Source organism: Hyla sarda, chromosome 5 (assembly GCF_029499605.1).
Source record: "Hyla sarda isolate aHylSar1 chromosome 5, aHylSar1.hap1, whole genome shotgun sequence".
Taxonomy (NCBI): domain Eukaryota; kingdom Metazoa; phylum Chordata; class Amphibia; order Anura; family Hylidae; genus Hyla; species Hyla sarda.
Genome location: NC_079193.1, coordinates 252,826,279 through 252,834,759, shown reverse-complemented (window position 1 = coordinate 252,834,759; position 8,481 = coordinate 252,826,279).

Sequence of the window (8,481 nt, the reverse complement as noted above, 5' to 3'; positions counted from 1 at the left end):
TGAGGCAACTCATAGCCAGGACTGTTAGGACTGTTAGGACTGTCAGAAGGTTAGGGCTGGCGGCACAGATGCATGGTCAGGAAAAGTAACAGGAGGTCAGCAGGTAGGTGGCACAGAAGCAAGGTTAGGTGATGGAGCGGAAGGTCATAACACAGGCAGGGCTATACACAGTAATGCTTTCTCTTGGGCACAGGGCACACAAAGATCCAGAAAGAGGTAGAGGGAGATACACATACTTATAAGGAAGGGACAGGTGCAAACACTAATTAAGGGCGCATGGGCTCTTTAAATCTCAGAGCTCCGGTCGTAGGAGGCAGGAGCACGCACGCCGAGGAAAAGAACCAGCCTAGAAGCCAGCAGGAGCAAGGGGTAAGGGACGACCCGAGATTCGCATGCGGGTGCGTCCCGCCATGCGAATCCCGGACCCTCTTGAGGAAGGAGGAGGAGAGTGCTCACGGCCAGAGTGAGTGGCCGGAGTGCTCTCCGCAACAGTACCCCCTTTGGTCTCCCCATCTTTTTGGGTCTTAGAAAATTTCAGAGCAAATTGTGGTCCAGAATATTCTCCTCTGGCTCCCATGACCTCTTCTCAGGAACTGAACCCCTTCCAGTCTACTAAAAAAATTGTTTCCCTCTTACGGTTTTAGTCAGTAAAATTTCCTTGACTTCAAAAATATCAGAGACTGGAGAGGAAACAATGTGTTTTTGTGAAAAACGATTAAAGACAACTGGTTTGAGGAGGGAGACATGAAAATAATTCAGGATATGTAAGGAGGCAGGCAGACTGAGCTTGTAAGACACAGGATTGATTCTGTGCAAAATCTCAAATGGTCCCAGGAAGTGAGAACCCAACTTTTAACTGAGAAACCTAAAATGAACATACTTTTATGAGAGCCAGACTTTATCACCAGGAGAGAAAGTTGGAGGAGGTCTTCTCTTCTTATCCGCTTGAGATTTCATACCAGAAGAGGTATGGAACTAAGAGTGGCTGGTCGCCTGCCAGATGGATATAAAATCCCGTACGTGATCATCAACTGCTGGCACTCCAGAAGTGGCTGGAAGAGGAATACGAGGAAGATGTCCATAGACCACAAAAATGGAGATGTCTTTGTGGACTCAGAGTCTTTGTGATTGTACTAAAACTCCACCCAAGGCAAAAGATTGACCCAATCATCCTGTCGAGCTGAGACAAAATGATGAAGATAGTCTCCCAGAATCTGGTTCACTCACTCCACCTGGAGGTGGAGGGTGATAGGCAGAGGAAAAGTCCAATTTGATGTTAAGAAGGGAACAGAGAGCACACCAGAACCTGGAAATTATTTGTAAGGCCTTGAAGGGCGAAACATATGTTGAATAAAATATTTTGCCAGCTGTGGAGCAGATGGAAGACCTGTTAAAGGAACGAAATGAGCCATTTTAGAGAATCGATCAACCACCACCCGGATGACCATATTTTTGCAGGTAGATGGAAGATAGGCAGAGGAAAAGTCCAATTTGATGTTAATAAGGGGACAGAGAGCACGCCAGAACCTGGAAATTATTTGTAAGGCCATGAAGGCGAAACATATGTTGAATAAAATATTTTGCCAGCTGTGGAGCAGATGGTAGACCTGTTAAAGGAACAAAATGAGCCATTTTAGAGAATCGATCAACCACCACCCAGATGACCATATTATTGCAGGTAGATGGAAGATGGGTAATAAAGTCCATAACTTTGTGAAACCAGATGGATAAAGGTTGTAAGAGACCCGCTGGTTTCTGTCGTGGAGTTTTGTCAGGGGCACAGATAACACAGGAACGGACAAAATCTGTAACATTGCGTTCAAGGTGTGGCCACCAGTAATGCCAAGAGATAAGTTGAATGGACTTCCATACTCCAGAATGACCAGCCAGCAAAGAAGAATGTCCCCAATTTAAGACTCTATGGGGGACATTTACTAATCTAGTCTATTCTGGGTATGCCTATAGACCAGTGTATGTGGTAGTCTCCTGTCTATTGTGCTCCTAATTTATCAAAGGTCTCACAGCCCTTGATAAATTCTGAGCTCAGACTTCAGGGTCTACAGCTTAAACTGAATTTAGACCTGCTCCAACATGGTCTGACATTTCAGTGTATTTTGGGCAGATGCGACTTGTCGCACAAAAGTCGCACTTGATAAAGTCAGCACCAATGCATTTTCCAATGCATTTCCATCTAAAATAGACTTGCATGAATCATTTTCTAAAAATCCTCTACAGCAAAAGTCGCACATATTTAGACTGCGATTTTCTGTGCGACAAATTTAGACAGGAAAAACCAGTCTAAATCCTTTGATAAATCTCCCCCTATGTCTCAGTTGAATAGGCACAAAAGTTTTCCAGGTGGGACTTGCTGAAGATTGGCAGGAGCTCGAGAAATCAGACGCTCTGGAGGAACAATATGTCTTGGAGTGGAGTCCAATTCCTACCACATCGGAGGACCACGTTTTTGTTCGCAGGGCGGAAATGAATAAAGAAATTAAACCTGGAAAAGAAAAGAGACCATCTAGCCTGCCAAGGGTTTAGACGCTGAGAAGACTTTAGATATAGGAGATTCTTATGGTCAGAATAGATTCTGACGGGATTAGAAGAACCTTCTAAGGAATGTCACCCCTCTTCTAAGGAAAGCCAATAGAGTAGTTCCTCTCTGCAGGCGAGAAAGTCTTGGAGAAAAAGCCACAGGTTACAATTTTGCCCTTTGAGGTTTTCTGAGTTAAAACGGCTCCCGCTCCCACTGATGAAGTGTCAACCTCCAAAGAGAAGGGTTTCTGTGGATCTGGTCTTGAGAGGACGGGTGCAGCGGCAAATGCAGACTTTAAGCGAGTCAAGGCCTCTTCAGCCTCAGGAGGCCAAGACTTGTGGTTACAGTTCTTTTTAGTAAGAGCCACAATCGGGGCAACTAAGGAAGAAAAATGTGGGATGAACTGACGATAATTATTGGCAAACCCAAGAAAGCATTGAAAAGCCTGAAGACATGTAGGATGAGGCCAATTCAACACAGCAGACAGTTTGTCAGGATCCATATGAAGACCTTAAAGGGAAACAATGTAAGCCAGGAACGGCAGACTAGATCTCCACAATGAGGCATTTTTCAAGTTTGGCGTAAAGATGATTCTCCCGCAGATGCTGTAGGACCTGCCGGACATGAGAGCGATGCTCCTCTAAATTGGGCGAGAAGATAAAGATGTCATCAAGGTACACGACAACACACACATGTAGAGAAGATATCGGAAGATATCGTTGACAAATTCTTGGAAGACAGCTGGAGCGTTACAGAGACCAAAAGGCATCACAAGATACTCAAAGTGTCCATCTCGGGTATGAAAGTCCGTCTTCCATTTGTCTCCCTCACGGATACGGATAAGATTATATGCTCCCCGCAAATACAACTTGGAGATGACCTTGGCACCCTGTAGATGATCAAAAAGTTTAGAAAGGAAGAGGATAGCGATTTTTGATTGTAATCTTGTTTAGACCCCTGTAATCAATGCAAGGACGGAGAGAACCATCCTTATTCCCTACAAAGAAGAATCCAGCTCCAACAAGAGATGAGGACTTTTGGACAAAGCCCTTTTGGAGGTTCTCTTGGATATATTTTGCCATGGCTTGTGTCTCAGGACCTGACAATGGATAGATTATATCACAGGGAAGTGTGGTCCCAGGCTGTAAGTCAATACAACAGTCGTAGGGCCTATGTGGAGGAAGAGTCTCGGCCTGCTTTTTGCAGAATACATCTGAATAATCTTGATATGGAAGAGGCAGCCTGGCACAGAAGAGAACAGGATACGGATATGAAGAAAAAAGAAGAAGAAAACCCTCTTTGTTGGCGCTGCTCAGATGGTGCAATAATGTGGATGATGCCCAAAGTATTATGTAACAATATTTTATTGAAACACACACATATGGGGGTACAACATGGTCAAGACGCGTTTCGGGCGTGAGCCCTCCCTTTTTCAATTGTGGACATATGCAGTCTATTGTGGCAGGGGATGTGGTACATATAAATACATTCACAAACTGGCACCAAAAACATTCTGGCACAGGTCAAAGGTTATACATCAAAAAAATGGTACTGCATACTCATTTTAAATAAAAAATGTTATATTTACAAAATCACATAGAAATGATTATATTTTGATCATTGATATTCACTCTTTTATTGAAGGAAAAGCATGTATAAATATAATAATTATGTGTTAGTCATGGTAGCCACGGACTCAGAACGAGGCTTGGGCTAGCTGGTACTGATAGCGAGGCATGGACTAGGTTGCCACGGTTCTTAGTTGCCGCTGCTTAACTGTGTAGAGCAAGCGGCCAATCAGAGTATAGATAAGCGATGACGTACTATACCGGTGCTATGGGTAAGTCGGGATTTAAACAGCCCGATTTTTTCTATGTAGAGTTAGCGACCAATCAGAACATGAGATTCAGATGACGTCTTATGTTGGTGTTGTGGCACGCATCTGATGTTTATATAGTCACGTGATGCGTACCTTCGGCTAATGGGATTCATGGTTCGCCGGCTGTTCAGCTAATCAATGAGCTGGAGGATGGCCGTATGGCGGTGAAAAAAGGTCTTTTGAATTTGAGAGATGATGTGATTCTAGCCAATCGTAGGCTTCCCGTGAGACGTGGGCGGAGGGTTTGACCAATCAGATCAGTGCCTACCAGATAATGCAAAGTCTATGGACGAAATACAATACGGCGAGAGCGGTTTCTGGTGGGTGGGGGCTTTGGCCAATCAGAGCGTCGCCTACTTCCTCATGCATTTTCTATGGGAAAAGCCAGGGTGTCTTCACAGTCCCTGATAGGTGGACTATTGATGTGCATTCAGCCAATCGCTGTGGCGCCTACGGATGAATGGATGAATATAGGAGTATCATGGATAGAGTAACTATTGGATTTTCAAGCTTAAGACCTTTATCCCTCAGGGACTTAATGAAAATATTGAAAACCCTACGTAACTTCCCAGGACATATCCATCTACTCTGTCCATGATACTCCTATATTCATCCATTCATCCGTAGGCGCCACAGCGATTGGGTGGATGCACATCAATAGTCCATCTATCAGGGACTGTGAAGACACCCTGGCTTTTCCCATTGGAAATGCATGATAAAGTAGGCAACGCTCTGATTGGCCAAAGCCCCCGCCCATCAGAAACTGCTCTCGCCGTATTGTATTTCGTCCATAGACTTTGCCTTATCTGGTAGGCATTGATCTGATTGGTCAAACCCTCCGCCCACGTCTCATGGGAAACCTACGATTGGCTAGAATCACATCATCTCTCAAATTCAAAAGACCTTTTTTCACCACCATACGGCCATCCTCCAGCTAATTGATTGGCTGATTGGCTGGCGAACCATGAATCCCATTAGCCGAACGTGCGCATCACGTGACTATATAAACATCAGATGCGTGCCACAACACCAACATAAGACGTCATCTACGAACCGTGACAACCTAGTCCATGCCTCGCTATCAGTACCAGCTAGCCCATGCCTCGTTCTGAGTCCGTGGCTACCATGACTTGCACATAATTATTATACTTATACATGCTTTTCCTAAAATAAAAGAGTGAATATCAATGATCAAAATATAATCATTTCTATGTGATTTTGTAAATATGACATTTTTTATTTAAAATGAGTGTGCAGTACCATTTTTTTTTTATGTATAACCTTTGACCTGAGCCAGAATGTTTTTGGGGCCAGTTTGTAAATGTATTTATATGTACCACATCCCCTGCCACAATTGACTGCATATGTCCACAATTGAAAAAGGGAGGGCTCACTCTCGAAACGCGTCTTGTCCATGTTGTACGCCCATATGTATGTGTTTTAATAAAATATTGTTACATAATACTTTGGGCATCATCCACATTATTGCACCATCCGAGCAGCGCTGACAAAGAGGGTTTTCTTCTTCTTGTTTCTTCAGATCCGTATCCTGTTCCAAGAATCCTGCCGACCCCCGCGAGAACATCGGCCGTAACCCGCAGGCTGCAGCTACCACTACCACTGCAGAATATCTACCACTACCCCAACACAGAGGGGTTACATGCATGAACCAAAGATTCACCTAAGGTGAGCGCACTACCTGACCATTTGCTTTAACAAGTGTAATCGGAATTACACGAGGCTCTGTCCTCCATTTTTTTGCTTCTCTATGGTGGAACAGAAGAGAGCAAAGAAACAGACCCAGGCTGGGTAGACACAAGACAGTGATTTTGGCAGAAAGGTCCCCAGCTGGTGACATCACCAGTTGAGAAGTGGAGTGTGACGTTGAAGCCAAGGAAGACCGAGAAGAAGCTCCGAAGTACAATGAGGTAGCACATAGAACTCAATCTTTTCCTTATGTAACACATCCAATTGCACAATGAGAGGTTCAGTGCGGAATAGCACTGTACAGTTCAGGTCTTCTCCACTGACAGAAGAAATGTACAAAGGCTTAGGGAGCCGAGTCACTGGGAAACAATGTTTATGGACCAGGGAGGCATCAATAAAATGTCCAGCGGAACCAAAGTCCAAAAAGGCAGAAGTGGAGAAAGATGTCACGGCAGGAGTATAAACTAGAACCGGCATGGTCAAACGAGGAGAGGTAATATTCACGCCCAGAGACGCCTATTCCATGTGTCCTAGGTGCAAGCATTTCCCGGACACTAAGGACATATAGAACAGTCTTTGAGAAAGTGCTCCAGACTGGCACAATATAGGCACAAATTCTCATTGCGTCGACGGGATCTTTCCAGCTGTGTTAAGCGAGACCGAGCCACCTGCATTGCCTCTTTGTCAGGAGGCAATGGAGATGGTAGAGGTGGACGTTAGAACACGGGTGCCAGATGAGGAAATCGCTGTGTTCGGACAGGTTCTCTTTCCAGACGAAGTTCTTCCTGCCTCTCGGCAAAACGCACATCAATTTGAGTGGCCAAATGGATAAGCTCACTCAGAGTAGACGGAGGATCACGAGCAGCAAGAGCATCCTTTATTCTACTAGACAGTCCTTTTTTAAATGTAGCACACAAGGCCTTGTCATTCCTTGCCAGTTCAGAAGCAAGAGTGCGGAATTGAACCGCGTAGTCACCAACAGAGGTGTTCCCTTGGCTGAGGTTCAGAAGTGCCATCTCGGCCGAGGAGGCCCTTGCGGGTTCTTCATAGACATTGCAGAATTCTGAAAGGAAGGCCTGCAGGTTTGAAGACACCGGATCATTACGATCCCACAGAGGAGTAGCCCAGGCCACGGCTTTACCGGACAATAGACTGACCACAAAGGCCACTTTAGCTCGCTCTGATCTGCCATGAACTCCAAAAGCATAGAGCACTGAGTCACGAAGCCTCTACACAGCTTGGGATCTCCCTCATACTTCAAAGGTAAAGATAAATGAAGCTTGGACCCGGAAGAAGCTGCTGGCACTGAAGAAGACACTGGAGCTGGTTGCAGCTGCTGTTGCTGCTGAGCAGCAAGAAGCTGTTGCATCATGGCTGACAACTGGTTCAACTGTTGAGCCTGGCGTGCCAACTGTTGTGACTGTTGAGCCACGACGGTGGAAAGGTCCGATACATAAGGCAAGGCACCCCAGCGGGATCCATGGCCGGATCTTACTGTAACACTCAATGAGGTAGTGGATCCATTGTACATGTGTAAGGTGCCACTGGTTATGACCAGAGCCTGCCACAAAGCGGGATGGACTTACTGCGGCAGGTGGCACCCAGGTCGTTACTCCTGGCATGACTCGTCCAAACAGGCTGCTGAGATGAAATGTGGCACAGGAAGGATGAGGCAACTCATAGTCAGGACTAGCAGAAGGTCAGGGCTGGCGGCACAGATGCATGGTCTGGAAACGTAACAGGAGGTCATCAGGCAGGCGGCACAGAAGCAAGGTCAGGTCATGGAAAGGAAGGTCAGAACACAGGCAGGGCTATACACAGTAATGTTTTTTCTTGGACACAGGGCACACAAAGATCCAGCAAGAGGTAGAGGGCGGTGCACATACTTATAAGGAAGGGACAGGTGCAAACACTAATTAACCCCTTAACGACCACGAACGTAAATGTACGTCCTTGTCTGGTGGTACTTCGCGCACCAGGATGTACATTTTTGTCCTGTGTATGACCGCGAGCATCGGAGCGGTGCTTGCATCACACATGGCAAGGACCCGCCAGTAATGGCCGACATTCGCGCGGATGTCCACCATTAACCCCTCAGATGCCATGATCAGTACAGATCACGGCATCTGCGGCAATGTGCATGTTAAAATAGATGATCGGATCCACCGCAGCGCTGCCGTGGGGATCCGATCATCTGTAATGGCGGACAGAGGTCCCCTCACTTTCCACCGTCTGTCTCCCGACGTCTCCTGCTCTGGTCTGAGATCAAGCAGACCAGAGAAGAAGATAGCCGATAATGATGATCAGTGCTATGTCCTATGCATAGCACTGAACAGTATGAGTACATGAAAAGTGTAAA